Source organism: Gambusia affinis, linkage group LG03 (assembly GCF_019740435.1).
Source record: "Gambusia affinis linkage group LG03, SWU_Gaff_1.0, whole genome shotgun sequence".
Lineage (NCBI taxonomy): Eukaryota > Metazoa > Chordata > Actinopteri > Cyprinodontiformes > Poeciliidae > Gambusia > Gambusia affinis.
In genome coordinates, this window is record NC_057870.1 from 5,496,568 (window position 1) to 5,519,955 (window position 23,388).

At 43.7% G+C, this 23,388-nt stretch overlaps 1 protein-coding gene across 2 annotated transcripts in view; it reads right to left on the reverse strand.

Annotated features, from left to right (window-relative positions):
* The window catches only part of sema4c (sema domain, immunoglobulin domain (Ig), transmembrane domain (TM) and short cytoplasmic domain, (semaphorin) 4C), a 129,305-nt gene that overhangs the window by 79,027 nt on the left and 26,890 nt on the right, over positions 1-23,388 (reverse strand). Inside the window, exons 1-2 of one of the 2 annotated variants that reach the window (XM_044110764.1) lie at positions 20,196-20,301; positions 7,083-7,233 (exon numbers count right to left, since the gene is read on the reverse strand). The gene's annotated coding sequence lies outside the window, so the exon portion shown is untranslated. Of the gene's footprint in view, positions 1-7,082; positions 7,234-20,195; positions 20,302-23,388 lie in introns of those variants that run through there. The other variant, XM_044110762.1, reaches the window with a different exon arrangement.

Below are 23,388 nucleotides of genomic sequence, written 5' to 3' on the forward strand. Positions count from 1 at the left end.
AAAAGCCATGTGCACTCTGCCCTGCCGTGACCCGCCTGTCCTGCCTGCAGGTCCCGGGGGATTCTGGGGCAGCGCTCTGACCAGCCATCAATGTTCAAACACATAACTGCGAGCGAGCTCGACCAGGATCGCACGTCGATCAGCCTTGCTCCAGGCAGTATGAGTAATTCGTTGGTGCACATACCTACACAAGTGAAATGATATTTGGACGAATAATATGTTTTATTGCTATACGTTCAAACGCTTTAGAAAATGCAAATGCTACTAAAAAAAACGTGGTAATTTACTTGCATTAAATGCGTTCAGACACATTCGTCTCACGTGTAACGTGCAGAAAGTTCACGGCAGAAAGGGAAAACATAAACAGAATGTTTCATTATATAACACACTCGTAGTTTTGAATTCAGCGCTCACGTGTGCTGCAGCCTGCTCCTCACATATTACCGCGCTAATCAAATAACTCCAGCAATACGCTGCATTTTTCCCCTCCAGCTTCTCTCAGACAAACAGAAAATAAAAAGCTGACGAACTTTCTCCGTTCTGTTTCAGAGCTCATTAAAACGTATTCACCTTGGTATTATTCAGAGCCGTAATCAGCACTGAATAGAAGAAAAGGGTCGTATTGACGCCTGTAGGCACCAGATATACTGTCTCGTTTCAGAACCACACCCACCGGGCGTGCGAATGCAAGACGCGACGAGGGCCCGCGTTGCACGCGCCCCCACACACCGTCTCGCTCTGACTTCGGTTCGCCACACTTAGCTGAGAGTCACCGACACTCGCTCACAGTGTACTCTGGCTCCGGGAGGGGCAGGACCGCCTACTGTGCTCCTCGGGGGGCTAATTGTCCGGTAGCACTCTTGCGCTTTCCTTCCCACTCTCTGACTTGTTTCCAGGACTCCTAGCTGGTCTTTTGGAAGAAGTTCAGGAGTTCACACTGAGCCCAGAGGCCTGCGTCCCAGTGAGGTGCCACAGGGCAGTAAAGGTTACACCTAGCTGGACTCCTATACAGAAGCAGCCCACACATCTCTTACTGGTGGGGAGGTCAGGTGGAGGAGGGGGACAGTGGGGGGTCTCACTTAAAGAGACATAGTGGGAGAGCAATGCTGCAGGTGGGTTGTCTTTACGTTGCCTGGCAGAAGTATGAAGTGTGGTGTGAATTTACCTTAAATAAAATCAGGTGGGAATGTGTAATCGAACTCTGACACAAACCAGAAGAGCAAATTCTGGTCTGTCTAAAAACCTCGGTCTCTGTTCGGTTGAACTGAACTGCATATGCGAATGCCAAGCGACTGGAGACAGAGAAGACTGCAGAGCAGAGCATTCTGGGTAAAACAAACGCTCTAGTCTAGTGCCAGTAGGAATAATGGCTCATGGTCTTTAGCTAGAGACAAAATAGAAATCCTACAAATCTGACGGTGCTTCATTTTTGTTCATTTTTGAAGGAAATTGCACCCATGTCTCTATTTGGAGGTTTTTGTGCCGTCTTCTTCAGTGGTTGTTGGTACAGCGTCGCCACAGGTGAAGAGGCAAACATGTTTATCAGTTAGTTTGGATTGTTTGACACGAGGCCGTATGAAAGTGAACCGCACCAGCAAAAATGTAACAAATTTTAGTTTCCAGTCAAACCGAGTCTATCGGACTACCAGTGAAAACACCCCATGATCCAGAGTGTAAGACCAGGAAAATAAAGTCCAGGAGAACTGGACCTCAAGAACTAGTTTGAGGATATGTTGTCATCCAAGTCAATTTCTTAAAAAAACAAATAATATATATATATATATATATATATATATATATTAAGCAGGAGACTGGACAGAAAACTAGCGAAGAAACCTCCATCGTTTGCCCTTGAGCAAAGCATCTAACCCAACAACCTTCAATGTCTTCAGTGGCTGCAAGAAGTTCAGAGATAATGAAAGACTTAAGCTCTGGCCACTGGGCAGTTCCCAGAAGCCAAAATTAAACAGCACGGTTCAACTGTGCTGCTCCCATGAATAAATGTGCATTACTGTGAAAAATACAAAGTAGGACGCTTCTAAAGAGGACTGTGCACACTCAGCAGGAGCAAATTCCCTTCCAGAGGATAAAATGTACACCCCATGCCCAACCAAAATACATAAAAGCCCATCATATCAGTTTGCCGAATCAGCAGTCATCAGCAAAATAAACCTGGCAGATGATGTATACTATACAGCGCAGACAGATATTTGTTGACAGGGGCAGAAGTGAAAGGTGAGACGAATCAGACGAAAGTGGCGGGCCTGGATGCTCTGAGCCCGGGTCTATTAGAGTCTGATTGCACGCATTAAGAGAGAGAGAGAAAGAGAGCGGAGCGATACAGCGGCTCCTTCGGCCAGACTCTGCATTAACCACCGCCTGCTCCCTACTTTGTTGAACACACAGGCTGATCGATAGCAATGAGCAAGGGGGGAGGGGGCGGCGTGTGCAGGGGACGAGGGGCTTATAGAAGGACGTGAGGCGAGCAGGAGTGGAAAGAGACTCCAGCTTTACGGGAAGATAAGCCCGGATCGATGGCGAGACAAGGCCTGCCGCTGCGTGGAGGGGGAGGACCGAGGAATGCAAGATGCGGCAGATTCACACCCGTTCACCTCATCAGGCCCGGCCGGCAGGAACTCTGTGTGTGTGTTGGTGTGTGCAGATGCTCAGACAGCACATGGAAAAGGAAACACACACTGCTCTGAGCTTTTATTTTCAATCTAGTTAACGGTTTCAAGGTTGTTTGGTTGTTTTTTGTTTTTTTTTTAAAGTGCTAGTTTCAAAATCGCAAAGAATTTCGCAGCACAGCGTTCCAACAGATGAAAGTCCTTTCGGGTGGGATAGTCAGAACATTGCTGTAGTAAATGGAGTTTGTATGTAGAGTAAGCATAGTGCAAGGCAGCACTGCCCTCCACCAATAGGTTCCTGCACACTGCCGGTCAGCTGGCTGACAAAGTCGGCCACTTGGGAATATCTTTGGTCGAAGCATCAGCAGTCATGGAGTGGAAACGGAAGACACGGATATATCTTTGAATGATGGATATTTAAGAGGATTTAAAATCTGAGGCGAACAAAACTCCCTGCCCTTCTCATTTTAAACATGTCACTGCTGTGGAAGTATGCCTCTGTTTTGCAACTGGTAGCAAAAAATGGTCCATTAGGGCCACTGTAGATAAAAAAAAAAAAACCAAGTAAGAGGCGTACATTTCCACCACAAAACTTTGATTTTTGAGATTAATATCAGAAAATTACTAGAAGAAGCTTCTGAGCTTGAAAAGTGGAAAAGTTGTAAGAAAAATACTCATACCTGAGTAAAAGCATGAAAACGCAATAAGATTATTAAAACCGTGAGATTAGAGTTATTTGACGCTATTACAAAGAAATTTTATTTTTCAGCCTTAAATAAATGTAATTACATCAAATTTGTCATGAATTTTCTTTGCTTAAGCTGCAATACTTTCCTTGAAGGCGATGAAACTGAGAATCTCATACCAGCCATACCAAACACGCTCCTTTTGAAGCTGAAAGGTTTTTATTTTCTCCTTACAACAGAAAGCATTTCATGAACTAAAAAAATAAGAGACGCTGACATCAAAGTTGAATGAGCCGGAATTTAAAAGTGAGCATTATAGACACAGTTCAACACACGAGCACATTTATGTCTAAAACTGCGGTGTTGCTTCTGGCCGTCGCTTCATGGCCACAGACTGAAAAGATGAGTTTTACTGGAGCTGGTATTTCTGCTCTTGTCCTTTCAAAGAAATCAAAGATGTAGGACTTCCAGTTGAAAAAGCCATTAACAATTAGCTAAACAGCAAAATGAGAAATCTGCGACTCAATTAAAGACCTTTTTTTTTTTTTTTTGAAGAACCGCTGAAGGAGTCAGGAGAGTTTACTTCATAATTCCAAAGTGTACTTATCGCGAAATCACAACAGTTTTTTTGATTTTGTGAAACCACAAATTTTGTGGCGCTATCAATTAAATCTGAGGCAGCAGGGTAACAGAAGTAAGAAACACTGCCACCTGCAGCTGGGAGTTGGTAGTCTCTTCAACAAAAGTTTGGCCATTTCTTGAGGAAAATTTGCAAGGAACTTCAAGTTTTTATTAGAAACAAACACGGGGATCTGTTGATCCTGAGAGAATTTCCGTGGAAAATTTTTGCAATTCGGCGCCTGGAATATAGAGGGGCCACGTAAACAGCTACGGCGGGCCAGATTTGGCCCCCGGGCCTTGAGTTTGGAGGAACTAAACATCCACTCCATCCCGCGAATGTTCAGCGAGTGCGACTGCAGAGAGGGAAGTCGGGGATTCCCTTCCTACAGACACCTGATCCCAGATGAGATTAAGGCAAAATAACATCAGAAGACGTCAAATGACATTTTTGGTAATTGGGGGCAGAAATGGATGCAAACGACGGATTTACCACACAGGGCAAAGCACAAAATAAACAACAAAAATCACAAACAAAAACGCTGGCTCTGCTTTGACACAATGAACTGAACATTAAAACAACAACCCTCGCTTCGCTGCAGTAAATAAAGCCGCCGTTTATTGTTTTTGCTTCAATGTAATCAGCTTGTAGTTCATGTACTGTATATGTTAGCGTGCTTTCAGTGAATTAACTGCTGCTGCTGCTGCAGCTGGGCGGATGGATGCTCGCATGTCGAAGCAACACATTTATCAGCGCCTCGCTGACACCTGCCACACTGCCGTGATAACCTGCATCTCTGTCTGTCTCGCTTTTTCTCTCTCTTGATCTCCATGCCTTCGCTGTCACCCTCTTCTCCCCTGCAATGTTTCACCCCCCACCTCCCCACACACACACACACACACACAAACACTCGATGAGCTCCCAGCTCATGCGTGATGGCGCCCTGTCAGAGAAAAACCATTTATGATCAGCAACCAATATCCTCCCAGAGATAAACACGCTCTCTGAGACCGAACCGCAATTATTAGAGAGAAGGAGGGATAAGTGTGGAAGAGAAGCACACACTTGGAGGAAGAAAGTCGAGGTTTAGAGAAAAGGGAAGAAGAATGCAGCCTGGAGCTGTTTTTTCACAGCTTTGTGACTCTGAGTGAGTGAGTGAGTGTGTGTGTGTGTGTGTGTGTGTGTGTGTCGTTCTGCCGTTGTCACCAAACACGCGGGTGTTTGTCTGCACGTCCCTCTTCACTTTGGCACGTCTCGGTATTCTCCACACATTCGCCGGCATACAAATGACTTTTTTTATCAGAGGCAATTTACTTCAGTCTGCTGGAGCTCCCGGTCGCTCGATCAGGCAGACAACTAATCGTACATGAGAGAGCGCTTCATCACACACTTCAAAAAAAAAAAAAAAAAGATAAAAAAAAAAGAGGGTAGTCACCCACTAACTAAGACACACTGAGAGACAAAATGCAGTTTTTTTTATTTTTTTTTTCTGTGATACAGAGCATATGTTTGGGTCAGGAGGCAAAAAGAACGCAAGGGAAGATTTGAAGGGGAGCGGCAAAAGCTAAAGAGGCGGATTAGCAGCTAGCTGCAAATAATCCTCATCATATATGAAGCCTGACCGGCCGATCCCGACTTTGGCCGATAACCAAAAGGAAGTCGCTGAGTTGGCAACTTTGGGGCGACTATTGTTGACTCCAAACGTGCAGACATGAGCTAGTGGGCGGGACTGTCGGTCAGTTTCTCTCTTTGTCTGACAGCAGGGAAATAGAGGACTTGATTTTTAAACTTTTTTTTTAAACATCCTGAAGTCGATAAAATCGCGGAATAAAATACATCATAGATCTTCCAAAATTAAGGAATTCAGCCCCAATAAATCAACTTGTCGATAAATTTCTACGTTTTCCTGTGGAATATCATCTCTGCTGTTTGGACTGGGCCAGACTTGAGACTTTATCACTTCAGAACTCATATGTACAACTTTAATTTTGTAATTACAACTTTAAGAACTTGTAATTACACTTACATTCTGTAATTATGGCATTAAAATCTTGTAATTATAACTATAAAACTTGTAATTGTGACTTTTATTCTTGTCATAATAATTCCATAAGTGTCTGATCAAAGACAGAGAGACGTGTAAGAATACACACCACGCGATAATGCAGTTATAAAGTAATACAATGGGGGGAAGTTGAAGGCCTGTAAATGCGCTGCACTGTTTGTGATTGGCTGAACCAAACCGGCTCAGAGTCCAGGTCACATCAATCTCACTCTTTATTAGAGGCCGAGGGCCGAAATGAAATCTTTAGCCACTCCACGGGCCACTTTACACCAGAAAGTAATCAGAAATGAAGAGAGCGGTGCTACATTTTCATTTGCTCCCACCGGGCGGCTGTCCCCGCCCCCCGCCGCATTACGGGAGCTTCAACAGTCAGAAATCACAGAATATGAACCGCGCCGAAAACCGTAACAAATGACTCGTGGGCGCATTCCGATTTCACCTTTGGATCATGATAGAGAGCGTGCCAACTTTTATTTCCAGCGAAACCAAACTTTGATTTAGTGCCTCAGATTGCGTTTTAGTCTTACAGGTGAAATAAGAACGAGGGCGATGGGGAGGGAGGCCTGCCTTTCTCTTCTAATCACTAAAACTCTCAGAGAATCAGAAGTGAGCAGCCAGAATCCCCTTCACACACACACATACACACACATGCACACCTTCCCACCCAATAACCTTCAGCATCATCTTCTACCCTAACAAAACTCTCTGAAATCTGAAATCCAATATCCGACCAGAATCCAGCCTCCTTCTCTCTTTTTGGTTCCCATTTTTGTTCTCCTCTTATCTCATGAATGGCCTCGTCGTGGATCTCCGCTCGCTCTTTGTCTCGCTGCAGATTCATTTCTTTTTGGGAGTTCCTGAAAATGATTATAATTTTCACATCCCTATTTGACAGCCTCCCCCCCCTCCCACTCATATTCACTTTCTTACATCTTCCTCTCTGTCATGTTGGATGCCCCCAGCATCCCCTCCTCCATGTGCTGTTTGCTGAGGAAGGTTTCAGAGGAGAAAAGAACACATGTTTCTGTTTCTCTTCTCCTCCCTTTGTTCTGGTTTCTTTTTCTCTCCCTTTCTTCATTTCTTACTTGTTTTTCGCCTCCTCCCTGGTGCGCCTCCGTGCTTTCCTTTCAGTCTCCTCTCGGTTGTTTTTTCTCCCTCTTTTTTCGTGTTCGCCGCAGAGTTCTTCTTCGTGAGTGTTGAAGAGCGACACTCGACTCAGACGAAGGTCACATTGGCCTGCAGGAGACAAAAGAAGAGAGAAGAGGTTGGGGATGATGAGTGACGTTTGTTCGCACGGCAGGTGAGACTGACAGGGCGTCTGTAAGTGTCCTGATGTCCAAAAAAAAAGGCATTTATACTGTATGCATATATATATATATATATATGTGTAAACAAAGATTCAGTTTGGATAAATCTGTAATTCAGAAATATTAAAACATCTGATCCATCAAAAACTTGGAACAGGACACCTAAACTCTCTCAAAATCGCACCTGAATATCCATTCCTGTAACCATGGCAACGAAGGTCAGCTTTTTATCCCCCTAGCGCAAGCCTAAACTAAACCTTTCTTCTCGCCATCACCAAAATGTAACCTTGACTGCATGTTTACAATGCTGGGCGACGATGAAGAGCAGTTTTTAAAGTAATATTGGAGCTATTCTTCTGTGCGATTCTCCCGACAGGCGTCCTTTGAGGGTTTTTTTTTTTTTTTTTTTTTTTGAGCTGAAGAGATGCTGAAATTGCGATCAAGGCGCCGGTCCTTTTGATAAACTGGAAGATGATTGTTCTTTAAAGTCGCTCCAGCACAGGTTTCGTCTGCAACCGCGATAGACGGGGAATAACAGGTCGCACAGAAAGACGAGAGCTGGTAAAACAAAGGGTCAACCTCACTTGACACAGCTAACCTTCGAAAAACAAAAACAACAAAGAACACACTGTTTTCATACTTAGTTTTTTTTTCCTTCTTTTCTTTTTGGTCGCATTGTTATTTTCCCAACAATATAACTTGCAAGAAAAAGGAAAGGTGTAACAGCTTGTTTGATTGTTCACAAATGCAACTTAAGATATCAATCGACGGTATGCTATGTCTTTTTACAAAATATGACATGTGACAAAATCTTACAGCAAAATATACGAAACTTATCATAAACACTATTTTCTACTTAGAAATAAGATCTGCCATGTTTGAAGTCAGAGGAAACAACCGGAACGTCAGTTATGATTCGTAAAACTTTCCATCTAAAATCAGCTGCAGCAAGAAACAGCTTTTATGATGGGTTCTTTAAACTTCTAACGGTCTGTACTAAATCTCACATAAGGCAAAAAATACACACACTCGTTTAATAAAAACTATTCCACAATTTTTGTATGTTTAAAACCGACAAAAAGTAAGCTGCTGTTGGTTAGCTTTGTTAGCACTGTTTTCTGAATACAGTTATCCTGTTCACATAATGTATATGGCAACAAACGTAAAATATATTTTTTATCTTGTAAAAATTTGCACTTACATATGATAGATGAAGTTAGCTAGCTAGCGTCTATCACCTTTGCTAGCTAGCAGAGGCGATAGACGCCAGCTAGCTATCACCTTTGCTAGCTCATCACCTTGTTCCTGCATCAAAGTTTTAAACTTTTCACAGCTTTATTAAGAAAGAGGATGAACAAAATTCAAAGGGTTGGTGGACAGTGTCCTCCAAATTCTGGTTTTTAGCAACGTGTCTGTTTTTTACAAAACGCAAGGTCAGCACCAGCGATTCATTGCGAAGGCACGATGAGCGTCCCATCAACAGAAACGGCTCACTAATCCCAAACGGAGCGGCGAGGGCCCCGGCAAACGCTGTCAGTAACATATGGGCCGGTTGGAGGAGCACAGAGTGAGCCCACAGAGGCAGCACCGAATCCTCTGACACCGCCGTACTTCATCCTCGGCTGTAATAAACCAGACACTGGAAACGCACAGAGCCTCTGGTCACTGTGTTTCACTTCATCGACTGTGAAAGTCGTGTGATGTTAATCAAACTTCATTGATTCAAGCACATGCACCCTTCACTCAAACACGCGTGCCGACTCAAACTGAAACATGCAACAACAACAAAAAACAAACACCTTGGCATAACTTCAACTCAACAATAAAAAGCTTTTAGAGACTTGTCTTTGAAAACATTTGAAAAGTCAAGACAACTACTTTTCAAGCCCTGTAAGCTTTTTTTAAAACACAAAAGTTGATTTAATATCACTTGTGGAAGAATCTGCTCCATCTAGGGAGGTTAATTTAATCTTTCTGCCTTTCACTGGCTGGTGAAGATCTATTCTTACTTTTATATCCTTTACTAAAGTCTGAGTACATTAAAGTCCCTGGATAACCCCCTGTCCTAAAGACTGTTATGCAAAAGTCTAAAACTCTCTTTGACAGCAGGTCCTTAAAAATACAGTTAGGTCATGCTCTGGAAAGTGAATTTCAGCTTAATGTGGAACCTCGTGCTTCTGAATAAGTCACCATATTAGGACACGTGTAAGCATGTGTGTGTGTGTGTCTGTGTGTGTGTGTGTTTGCGCTGGCAGCGTCTGGTAGAATGTTTAACCCCTGCGATGAGTCCCAGTGTGTCTGCCGAAGCCGAAACGGCAGCAGGAACAAGAAGTACGCTTAGAGAAGGAGGTGAGGGAGAGAAATATGTGTCCAAAATGAAATATGTGGCTGCTGTCAGCGCTTCGGTTACCTATCGAGTCGGATGAAGTCAGACACGAGCATGTGACAGCGCAGCAGCGCTCTGGTGGATTTTTCAGAAATAAGTAAGTCGTCCAGACCTCAACTTTCCACTGGCTTTCTCCAGAACGGAGCAGCAGCCAAAAAGCTCTGCTCACCGCCTCTAAAAACCCATAAATATGCGCAGGCATCCACACAGCGTGCATGTGGGAAGGAGTCACAAACACAGGCCTTCTGCAGCTTTCATCAACTTAAATTTAAGACTTTTTAAGACCATTTAAGACCATCATGACTAAAATTTAAGACCTACATTGCAACAAATGTAATATATATATATTTCTATTGTCAACATTTGCACTTATCTATGAAACAAAAAAAGGCTACCAAGCTAGCATGTCTATCACCTTTGCGTCCAAAATAAACTAGCTACTAGCAGCTAGTTACCGATAGCTATCTGTGACTGACATCTGTCTCTGTGTTTACATGCAGACAGAGGTACAGATAAAACCTACAGCACTGAGATCTGGACCAAAAGCCAATCAGCCATCAGTAGCTACAAATATCGATGGCTACTGATGGTTTTGGCTGTTGAAATTCATTTTTGTCTGCTAAATAACAAGCCCATTGAAGTTTATTAGTGGTGTTTTTCATTTTGTTTTTAATGCTAAAATATTGTCAGCAGTCTGGCTGGTAATCTGTCCCACTCAGACAATTTGTGGAACATGCAGCAAATATAATCTGCGCTGCCTTTTGGTTTTAGACCCGGAGCATCCAGATAGCGCTGCTGCGCCGTAACGTGATGATCCATTAGGTTGTCCTGCTACTCTGAATTGACATTGCTGGAGGTTATTTGACATCTTTTTAATTATTATTATTTTTTTAATGTTCCAAATATTTGACCGGTCGGGTTTTTCGTCCTATCCATCCATCCTCGGCATGGCTGTATTGTCCATATTTTGAACTTGCAATAAGTAAGTGAGTACAGGAGCGCCTGCAGCTGTACCCACTGTGTGAACCTTGAGATTTGGGAGAAAAAAAGATCTATTGTGTCAAAACGTCTTGTACGTAGAGAGTCTGTGTGAGTCTGTGGAGGTGCGCACGCCAAAGCCTAAATGTTATTGGTCAGTTTAGTTTTGTAAATTTGGTGGCTTGGCACTTTTTCTGTAAGCTAAAAATGAATGAGAGGAGTTTGAATCCTCCCGCAGTTCTAAGATCAGTTGTTTGGATCATGCCAGAGCTTTTTACAGTTCTGGCGGGTCGCCGGTTTATGACCTTTGTGTGTGTGTGTGTGTGTGTGTGTATGTGTGTGTGGTTTGGCGAACTGAAGAGCTGACGGGTCACCCGGTTGGACAACTGTTTCACCTGCTACTGGTGCGTTCTCACCAGTGATGTAATGATGACAAAACCTTCATACACACACGGTGTTTTAATACCGTCAATCTCCGTCTTCAGTTGTTCTCAGGTTGGCTGCAGGCATTTATCCTCTTTTACACTTTTCCAGACTCTGGTTTGGGAAATGGAATAAAGTCCACTCTGCCATCTAAATGCTCTGTGTAAAGCTGCTTTCTGCATGTTCTCCACTGACAACTTTTAACTTTTTTTTCTGATTATTTCCCATCAAATCTCTATGACGGATAATAGCAAACAATCATCAAATCTAGCCAGACCGCGGAGCATGGTAGACCCTGAAACGTTGTCCTCCAGGTAGGGGATGTTTACTGTTTACTTCGGGACAACTTGCATAAACCCACTGAATTGATTGACATGTCTCATCATATCAACTGACATTCAAAGTGCGTAACAGAGATGAGGAAACACCCCATGCCCCACCATCACCTCAAAAATGAATCCGTCACTGCTGGGTTCACACTACATCCAGTCGTTCACGTTTTAAGGCCATAGTTTTAGATACATAGGACCTAATGTAAGCATATGTGTGTGGCCACCCTGAAATAGACAGGCGGGGAGAACGGATGAGCGGCAGAAGGGCCTGGTTAAATAGCAGGACACCTGCACACACACACACACACCCACACACACACACACCCACACACACACACACACACACCTCCAGCTGCTGGCTGCCTGCGTGTCTGACAGGCGGCGCGCTGAGTGGCTGCGTGGACGCCAGCCAAACGCTCGCGAATCACCAATGACTAACTGTGCAAAGCGGCACTCTCTGAGCTAATCACCTGCATGCTCATTGTAAACAAATACTGTAAATTGAGAGTGGATGCGTCGCACAGCCACACTCAGCTCCCCGCACCTGAATCCGCGTTGCCGTGTTTGTGCAGCCATTATGCCGCAGCCCTCTCTATCAAGCCCAATTGTCAAAGCCTGGCGCCTTTAATTGCCTTACAGCAAATTTGACATTGTCCACGCCGACTGCACCCTGATGAGAGGAAGAACAGCGGAGCGGCGCTGGATCCACCACTTCCTCCAATCAGCAAAAGACGAGAGGCCCCCCGACGCCACGCTCCGTTTGATCGCTCGCGCGAGGCAACGGGGAAGCTAATCTCATGCAAAGACGGGCCTCTGAGCTCGTGCCAGCCTGGTAAGACCGATCGCGAATGTTTTGCGTGCCGGGCGGTGGCAGCTCTAATCAGTGGCACAATTGGAAGAGGCACGCGGCAATAAAGTCCAGCAAAACGCCTGCCAGTCTCATTTAGAGGCAAGCAGTCTTCCAAGATCTGACTGAAGAAACACACGCACACACGGACACGCACTAACAGGCGCGTACAGCAGAGGGGAACACACTCCATCTCGGTGAACATCTGGTGGAGGTCAGCCGGCTGCCAGCAGCCTCTGCCGGCCGCGCAAAGCAAAAATGAGAACCGGGAGATGAAAAAGATCTCGAGGCTCAAAAGCTGGACTTCAGCATGGATATTTCCTCAAGAGTGATTGGACTGTAAGTGCAGCTTATCATTCACGCGCCGCGACTTGCAGGCTAAAATTAGGGTGGTCCTCATTTGCCGAGGCCGTCATCAGCATGACTGGCTGACAGAGTCGATTCATACCGACATCCCTCCGGGGACTTGTCGATAGTCAGCTGAAGGAAGTATCGGTCATTCGTTGCAGACTAGACACGACTGATAAACAGCAGACGGGGCAACATTTCTCTTCTTCCCGCTCCGCTCCGTATGGGAGATGTCATGTCTGCTCGGTTGCTATTCCTGGTAGAAGACAGACAGACTCGTGTCCACATTTTGCCACGTTACACCCACAGACTGCAATAAATATTTTATGGGGATTTGATGTAATAGACTAAAAACAAAGTGGTGGCGACTTGTGAAGCGAAGACAAGTGATTGCTGGCTTTTTAAAAAATATATATATATTTTTGCAAATAAAAGTTTGAAAAGTCTGTTGGGAATTTGTTTTCAATAGTTTGTAGAGCAAACTTTTATTGCGATTACAGCTATGAGTATTGGTTTCTGCAATCCTTTCTAGGCTGAAAGATGTCACTGACTTTTTTTTTTTTCATTTGTTCTACTGCCCTTTGAACTGTTTCCCCTCCTCGCCTGTGGTGGCGCTACACCAAAAAACCACTGGAGGAAGTGACACAACAACTTCTGAAGGAGCCAGGAGCACAACTTCATTCTTCACGAAATGTAAGTAAACAGGGAGTGGAGTCAGATTTTAGTGGTTGTAGGATTTCTCTTTTGTCTTTGGCAAAGGCTGCGAACCATTTCTTGAGCTAATGCTAGACTCTCACGTTTGTTTTGGTTGGTTTTACCCAGAATCCTTTAGGCTGCTGTAGTCTGCTTCCTGTTTAAGTTTTTAGGCAAACCAGAGTTCACTTTTTCTGGTCCACATCAGAGTTTGATTCACAACTCATCAAACAAACTGGACTTTCTAGGCAAACAAACTAACGTTTGAGAGCTTTGATGTGAATGTGTCCTTAATTAGGCCAAAATAAAATGAATTCTTGATACAATATCAAGGATAGGTATATTTGCAACCACCAGGTTGACTTGGATACCAACCAAAAATCATCATATGAACATTGTTCACTTTCTTTTTTAGGTTATCTTTGTCTGATTATTAAAATTATTTGATGATCTGAAACATAAGTTTTACAAAAAAAAAAAGGGCAAATAGAAAGAAAGCTGTGAGTGAAATACTTGGTTTCACACTGTTTTCTAGAACTTAAAATAATTAAAGTACTAAACAAAACAGGACAAAGAGCTGCTTGAGAGTGATGCAAAGCATCCTCTTCTTTAGATCATCCATCAGATGACGAATCCATGATGCCAACCGCTTTTTGGAGTGCAAAACAAAACCTCCTGCCGATTCTGCTTCATGAAAACACTACCAACAACAAAGCAGAGGATGGACTTCTCCAGCTCTAGACTTTGTATCTCCGGCCCATAACACAGCCAGCCAGTTATTCGTTTCCACCGAGTTTCTGGCACGAGGCGTACGATTGGTTTCGAGTCCTATTGTCTCTGTGAAATAATACTAATAAAATGTTGGTGTTGACAGAGAAAGAAAGTGATTGTAATTTAATTTTTTTCCTTCTTCTTCTTCTGTGAAGTAGGGCTCTTTTTACTATCATCCACTCATTTCCTGTGTGAAGAGAACAGCCTGCGTCATTGCTTCTGGCATCTGATATTGGCTGGAGCCGAGGAGCTGTGATTATTATTCTCGCTGTGCCAGAACCCACAGGCGCTCCGGTGGACACAAAATACCGAGCAGCACCTGGTGCGCCAGCTAAACTGAAGAAGAAAAAAAAAAAAAAAAGAAAAAAAAAGTTTCCTCACGTTCACCCACAGCACAGACGCGACTGCTTTGTATTAGGGCCAAATGAAAGAGAAAGGGGATGGAATCTTACTATGACGCCGGAAGGGTTGTTTCTCTTAAAACAAGTGTGTTTTCTAAGGGAAAGCTGTGAAAAAATGAGCTGAGCGGTGTGTGCGCATGTGTTTTAAGAAACATCGGTTTCTATAAGTAGGAGGATGAGGCAGCAAAGCACCGGCTCCGGCCTCAGACCTTTTCGCAATATTGCCCTGGGCGGTTGGGAGATCCGTCCCAATATTTGTCTCATAAAGAGCAAAGCCAAACAAATCTCTCCTGCTGTGGTACCCTGTGATAAAACCCATCGTCTTTCACACACGCACACACTCCCACACACACGCACCCACAAGGGTCTTTTCCCTGGATCACTTCCACTCCTGGACTTTAGCTTTTCCCTCTGCACGCATTTCAACACGGTCAGATCAAGACTCAAATTTGAAATCTGTTTGGGCAACACTTTGCGTCATTTCCATGCAGAACTCTTAAAAATAGGCTAAAAAGGCTTTCGGATGAACCAACTTTGGTTCTCACAAGCTGCATTTCCTTTACACTTGTGCACAAAACTTTGTTGATTTTCTGCTAATGTCAAACGACCCCACAACTGCAGTGTTTACTTTAAATGAGAAACGAATTTAAAATCACAATTGCGTAAGTTTGCTCACGTGATAAGCCATTACAAAATCCTCCTCCTATCACTTCCTGTTTGTCTTCTTTGTCGTTTCTGCCAGTAGTAATGTCCGATTGCTGATCATGTTACTGGTGTGATGCAAAAAAAAGTGTTTCCATTGCAGTTTTGCTTATAAGTTGTTAGAACTTATAAATAAGTTTTGTCTTGTGTCTTGCACAAAATAACACTTGGTAAGATGTTTGTGCTTACTGACTGCTCGTGCTGCTCCGCAGGTCCCCACTTTCAAAAATATCCATAATATTCCTTTAAATATTGGGGCGTGCTCCGGTGGCGTAGAGGTTAGCGCGCCCCACGCTTGGAGGCCTTCAGTCCTCGACGCGGCCGTCACGGGCTCGATTCCCGGACCCGACGACATTTGCTGCATGTCTTCCCCCCTCTCTTTCCCCCTTTCCTATCAGCCTACTATGAAAAAAGGGACACTAGAGCCCACAAAAAGGACCCCCTGGTGGGGGAAAAAAAAAAAATCCTTTAAATAAAGGAATAGAGAAAAAAAAGATTAGCAGTGCTTAATTGCAACTGAAAGCACAGATGAAAACTTTGGAGGAACTTGGATTATCATGTAAAAAATGAACAAAACCTTACTGGATAATTTGATGTATCATCAGTAGCACCTACAGAGACACAGTAGGTGTCTCAGTGCTTTTCTGCCTCTCATCTCAGTTGAGGGAAAACATCTTTATAATCAGACATACCTTAATATTCACAGGTGGAAAAAAAAAAGAAAAACTCAGAAAGCAAGAAGTTAGTTTTCTTCTTTTTAATTGCGCAGTGTTGTGGCTGCGTCCTCAGGAGACGACGGAGTCCTTTGCGCCTCCCTGAAAGAGGCCCTCGCCTACTGCGGGCGGGCGGTGAGGGTCATTTCAGCTTCTGCGTGGGCCCTGCAAAGAACAACCAGCGCCAACCGGCGAACGAACGAGCTGGAGGGGGGGAAAAAAAAGAAAAGAAAAACAAGAACCGCCTGTGAGTGCAGCCTGTCATTTCGCAGACTCATTCAAGGTCAAAGTGACTGTGATTTTTCTTCCTCTCCTCCTGTATAATAACCAGAGGCAGGGATATCCTGTTTCATTAGCTTTCCGCGCACACACACCCGCTGTCTGTCCGACTAAACGCGGCCGGCCGAGGGTCAGCGCTGCAGCTGAAATAGCAAAAGAGCTCCATGGCTGGAGGATTACTGATGGAGGGAGGGTTGTGTGTGTGTGTGTGTGTGTGTGTGTGTGTGTGTGTGTGTCGGCTGTCATAAAAGACCTAATATACACGACTGGTTCATCTACCTACATGAATGTGTTGTTGCCACACGGTGAACTGCGTCACGTTAAGTTTTTGTGCATCATAACTACAGATACACTGATCCGATATTAATATCTTGTATTGGTTCGATATTGAAAAAGCATTCTAGATCAGGTATCAGCTATAGTGTGCCCGATCAATAATCTATACAGTCTGATTCTATGCTTGGTGCTCTGAGTGACATCATGCTTTATTATTCATTCGACATTATAGTTAGGATTCATAATCGCACTTCCTGAACCATATGAAATTAGGCTTCTTGCTGTTTATTTGCAACATGTTTGACCAACACAGCCAACCGGTTTTTGTCAGTTTGAATTTCTTTATTATTTAGTTTTAACTTTAATTACTTCTTTTACCTTTTCATGGTAATTGTGTTGTACTTTCCTTGGTTTGTATTTGGACTGTTTAAAAATGTAGCTTTTTGGCTAATTCATTTACAGAAAGGTCAGTTGAGACGTACTGTCCATACCAAATAAATTAAAATGATCTTTATTCTACATTGGGCTGTTGTAATTGTCCTGGCCAAACAAATTCAAGTTGTGTTTAGCTGTTTGACCAAACTTGTAAAGCTGCTGGTGTATTTACGTGTACTGTACTGATGCAGAGTTATCAAATAAGTTTGTGGTTCAGAGAATTTATGTCCGTAAAAAAAAAAAGTCAGTTCAGCTGTTTTTCTGTATCGGATCGTATCGACCGATACTTAAACTCAAATATCGATAACTGTGTCTGTATCGGAAAAAGTGAACTGGTACATCCCTAAACATACTATCTGCCTTTGCACATGTCTGAGTTGGTGTGTGTGTGTGTGTGTGTGTGTGTGATAGCAGGAACAGTGTGAGCTCTGTGTATTATCTCATTTCTCTGAAGGCTCATGATGACCCTCTTCCTAATGGCCTCAGAGCTCAGAGTGGTGGGACAGGCAGCAGGGAAAATCAACCTCACCATCTCCCACCATGGCAACCGACTGGCCCTCGGGGGCCCAATGCCTGCTCGGCGGCCCCCCCCCCCCACAGGCTATGCTTCCAACCCTAAGAGACGGACACCGAGGGGAGCTCAACGGCTAAAACAAATTAGATCACCTCCATCTGCTGCCGCCATTACAAGCCTCTTCAGTAACTCCAGAGTATATTTCCAAGCAGAGCCCCCGGCCGCCGTGACATGGCGGTTATTTGAAATCAAACAGGATAAAGATTTGTAGAAAGATGAGCTGTGCTTTTTACAGTACCTCGCAAAGGCATTCTTTCATCCTCTTCATTTTTGTCTCTTCGCACGCATCAACTTGTTGTTTTTTATTGCAATCTACTCAGACAGACTAACACAAAAGAGTGAGAGAAAATTATATACGGTTTTCAAAAGATCTGACTCAATGTGTTGCAGATCCACTCTTTGCAGCAATTACAAAGTGTACGTCTGTTGTTTTTTGGGGGGGCGAGGAACATCTTTATCTTTGTACATTGAAATTTCTGCGCGTTATCTGGAGAGAATTTGTAATTTTTCAAGTCTTTTCAAGTCTCTGTTACGCTTTAAGGCTAACATTGTAAATAGGAGATTGTTCTTTATGCTTTGTTTGGTGGGTAAAAAAAAAGGTTAAGCCACACAATCTCAATTGGTTCCAGGTTTGGACTTTAATTGGGTCATTGTAAGACATTCCACCTCTGTCTGCACATTTTTAGGTATTTAAAAGAAGGCAAATCTCCACCTCAAGTATTTCCGTTTTTATCATTCATTCATTCATTGGTCACCTTAATACAACCAGGGTTGGGTTCACACAGATCACTGATTCATTTTACAAGGAAAACTTGGCCAAGAGAGTCAAAACAGCTGAGTTAAAATGACATCACACTTACCAATAAACACTTCCAGAAACTTCCAGACCTCTCAGGTCTTTTGTTTCTGGTTCTGCTCTGCATCCCCAGAACCAAAAAACTTCCAGAAAACTACAACACGACCGAAACACTGAGTTCCTTCAAATCAAGGCTAAAAACCCTGCTGTTGCTTCTGATTCATAATAACTGGCATGTTAATCAACACATTTGATGTGTATTTGCTAGATGATGGTATATGACAGAATTTAATGTTTATTGCCTGTTACTGTAATATGGTTACTATGGTATGTTTTTATGCCTTGTAGCTGAAATGTGCTATACGATCAAACTTGACCTGACGGATTTAAAGTCCTAGACTAACTGTGTAGTTAGTCTAGGACTTTAAATCCGTGAATCGATGGGTGATGGCATCGGGTGTTGAAGACCACAAGGCTTCTCTGCCAGCTCGGTTCTCAGTCTCGGACCCAACAGATTTTCTTCCAGAATTTCCTGAATCACAGAGTCGTCGACTCTGACTTTGACCTTCCCTCCCTCTCTGCTGAAGAGAAGCCATTGTTTTCTCAGAACTACACTTTGACCTCGTCCACAACGGTTGCTATGTCTTCCACGCAGCTCGTGGAATCTGTCGGGGTTGAGAAGAGGGGCAATTTTCATTCCGTGTCACAATTATGAACTAGCCTGTATTGATCTGTCTCAATAGTGTGTTTGTAGGCAAAATGTGGAAAAGCTCAAGGGCGACATTTGCAACGAGCAGTGAAGCAATCATTTGGCTCAACCAAACCACCAGCTGGTGATGGTTTGGGGCGACTCACTGGCCAGACAGCCACAAGAGGACGACTCAGATGTCTGAGGCATGTCAGGGTCAGTGTTGGTGGTTTTTCTCTTTAATGCAGCCCGCTGCATGGAGAAAAAAACCCAGCGAAACATCTTCTTCAGTCTAAAATCTGACTGCCCAGAACTGATTTTAATTCTATTTGATTTTAATGAGATGACTGTGTTTTTCATGTGCAGCGTCCTGAAATGACTTCTCTGCTGAATAAACTGACTGCTACTCAATACAATATGATTTAGTGAAGGCATCATGTTGATTTGATGCAATGCGGTGCTTATTAAACTCTGGAGCCGTAGAGTTGGGTAATTTGACATTACGAAAATAATTTCGCTCAGCGGAAACGCCTTGATTTGGAAAATTGGATTTTTATTTTAAAAAAAAATTGTCAGTTGTATATTTTTTTTGGCTCTGTTGAACTTGGTTTATTTCGTAAAACTGCAACGGATCTACTTTTTCCGCATCACACGAGTCACGTGATCAACAAGATGTAGACAGAAGACAAAGACAGGTGATGGTAGGAGGATGATGGTGAAGGCGTGCTCTTGAATGACTTATCAGGTGAACAAACTTATTCACACGTGATTTCAAATGCGCTTCATATTATTGAATTGTGTTTTTCAGCAGTAGCAGGACATCAACAAAGTTTTGTGTACATTTGGAGTGGAAACGCTAGAGAGACAAGAGGCTCAGTGTTTTCTGTAGATCATTATTTTTTTCTTAACTTGGTTGTGGTGTAAGTTGACGAGAAGAAAGGCCTCAGACATCTGTTGAAAGAATCTCCGCAATGGTTCTGCTTTGATCGGATCAGTCCACGCAAACAGTTCGGGGCTAAAACAAGCGTAAGCTGTCGTATCCTGACAGTAGACAAAGCCAAAGGCATGACAGACAGAGGGTTCAGCGAGTAGAGAATCTCCTTCACCCCATTCTGCCAAAACGTCACTGATCACATTTCTACGCCGTTCAAGAGAGCCGAGAGGGGCGTGCTTCCTGCCCGAGGGTCCTCCGATTAACCAAACTCGCAAAGGATCGATGATGGACGGCTCTCTGAAGGAAGTGACTCACATTTCCATCCGTGCGATCACATCTGCTCTTCCCGACGCGCTCAGCTGGCGGCCGGACTGAAGCCGACCTTGGTGCTCCGCCGCTCGACACACGGGCAACAGCCGACCTGTTTGGGTCGGCATAACGAAGCACATAATTACATCCACGGACACTGAGACGGTACGGAATTATATTGTGAAGGATTATCCCTGCTACGGCCACCCACACACACACACACACACACAGAGGGGAATGAATTCATGCAGAAGATGCATTACGAATCTCCATAATCGCACTACAACCAGTATGAAATTAGGAATTAAAGAGCAAGAAGCAAATTACATTAAGTCCATTTGTTCTCAAACTGATCAATTTTTAAAAAGATTTCAGTCATACAGGGAGGAGGACAAAGAAGGAAAACACACACACACACAGAGCCTCTGTGGAGCACTGAGGTCATCTTTATTAATAAACCCTCTGACAACAAACACTCACATCAAGGCCTTCGCCCTCCCTCCCTTCCTCAGCTCCTTGAGAAATGGCATCTGCCATCCTGACACAGTAGGAGGAAATAGAGTGGGGTGGAGGAGAGAGTGGGTGTCTGTAACCTCTCTCTCACACACACACACTCACATGCACGCAAACACACAACCACACAAGAAAAGAGCGGCGTTCTGCAGGGAAGGCGATCTGTCAGAAGATAACGGAGCGGCGTGAGATCGTCCACGTCCGGGCGAGAGTCAAAGAATGAACGACACGGAGGAAAAGCGGGAAGGCCGAGCGAACGGGAAGTCCAACCCGGACACACTCTAGGAAACACGCTCCGGCTCATTTGTTCCCACTGACAGGGAGAGAGAGAGCCGAGACGGGTTCTGTGTGTGTTAGGGATGCTCACAGGTGGAGGAGGGCAGCTGTGCCTGAGAGCCGGAGGAAGCGAGAGGTAAAAACTAAATAAAAATCAGCATCTAAGCTCTTGAATAGCACACGTTGACGCTTCCGTCTCGGCTCACGCGCGCCAACGTTTGCCTCGAGACGGATAACGGAGTAGAAGAAAAAGTTTTTAAAGCCGCAAAAAGGAGGGAAGTATTCTTTTCTCTGGTTGCAGGCTTTTGATTTCCTGTGCGTAGAGGAGGCAATTCTGCTGCTGACGGAATAAATGGAAAAGATGAGAGGCAATTAAGAAGGGTCTACTGCAATTTGCAGAGCCGTTGTTGATGCAGGGAAGCAGCCTTTAACAGGTGGCGTGAATGTGGTGCCTCTAAATGTTTTACGGCGTAACCGGGGCGAGGTTGTGATGGCGACATCCTGCTCCTCTGTGGAAGCAGGAGTTCAGGTGTGCGAGGTGACGAGACGGCAACGAGAAGACACATCGGCGATGGTTGTCACTGTTCATCAATCTGGGAAGAGTTATAAGGAATCTTGTGAAAAGTATGCAAAAATGTAAAAAAAAAACAGTTACCAGTTTTCCTTAAAAGTGGCCACAGCAAATTTAACAACAAAACTAAAAAGAAAAGAAAGACGGGACGGAAAAATGTCATGACTCAAAACATGGCTAACCAGGAAAAAGCACAACTTGTGTTTGCAAAGTTGCACCTGATTGAACCAGGACATTTCTAAAACCAAGTCTTTCTGACAGTTAAAACAGAGATGCCTTTACTCATAATGCAACTGCTGCTAATAATTATTTTAGTAACCGGACAATTAATCGATTGACTGGATTTTAAAAATGACACATTCTACGGATGTTTTGTTTGACCATGTCTACAATATTACAAACACGTTAAAAGATGCAAAGAAACAAACACTTCATTTCCATTTTAAAATAAGAAACAGCATTGTTTTGCCTAGGATGCAATAACAGAGCATTCCTTTAATGTACGCTTGATCTTTTATAGATTCATTAATTTTTGCATTGCCGATTAATAAGAAGATAAAGGATGGTTAACGTAGCGGGGTTTTTCTTTGTGTAATTTGAACCGGGCGGAGCTAAATCTATGTTTTGATTAAGTTTTTTTAATTAAGACAGTTTTGTCTTATTTACTGCTCTGAGTAAGTTGTTCTTTGAGCAAATAGATTATTTTTTTTTCAGTTCGTAAACTCCAGTTAACGATTGATCAATGACAGTCAATAATAGTCAATTATTCCAATAATTGATTAATCACGGTTAATCGGATTAATCTGACTCATCTCACTGGTCGATACAAAACACGAAGCATCTGCAGGTGTGGTTATTGCAACGTTATTGCTGCTAAAGTTGCCTGATGCAACTTGGGTTGCAGTTTTTATTGTTTGCTAGCATTTCAGCGCAGCAGTTAAGGGCTAAATTGTGGACGTGATTTAATTAGGCTTTTGTTTTTAGGAAGTCTCCACAGGGTTTCAAAAGACTCGGCTTTCTAGGACGTTCGTGTCACGTTTACGAGAAATCACTCTAAATCGTGTTGCTGCAAAGCAAAACCTTCCACCTCAGGTGAAGTCTCAAGTAAGAGTTAAGCTCTTCCTTTGCCTTATTCCAGGAATTGCCACCATTTTTTTTCCTCCTTCTTCTTTTCTGTTGCCTTTGCTGGAAGCCTCTTCGTCATCAGCCCTACCAGGTATCAACACAGTGTTCCTTTTAAATCAATAAGGAGCCTGTGCAGATGCCTCTCTGCCAGAACGCCGGGGGAGTCTTTGAAGGCGGCGTTCTTCTTCTCCCTTCACATCCGCATCATGTGAGAGGTGATGCACGCCAAGCAAGACACGTCTTATTTCCACTTCCTCCAGAGGAAACCTGCCAAACGGATAGACGCTTCCCATGAGTCGGTTCGTTGCAGAGGACCCTTACGTAACGCGGCGTGTTTACAACCGCGGTTCTCAGGCGAAACACAAACAAATGGAGGCTTTATGAACGCCGTGTTCATCGACTCCCACGTTGTGTAATTTGAGCAATACATAAAAAAAAAAAAAAGGAGGGCACAAAAGCAGTTTCTTGTTACATTTAGAGGCGGAGAGGCTACATTTGTAGCGAGCGGGACATTCTGTGACGGGGAACGCCACGAGTCGAAAACCTGGGGGAGCGTGTGACACACTGCAACCTCAGCGGATGGTTGTGCTCTGCAAATGTGGAACAGATGGTTCAGGAGTTGGAGGAGAGGAGGGTTTCCTGGATGTTTGGACAGAGCCTCGAAAAAGTATCCATACTGCTAAAACTTACAACCCTACATACCCTGAAATAGAT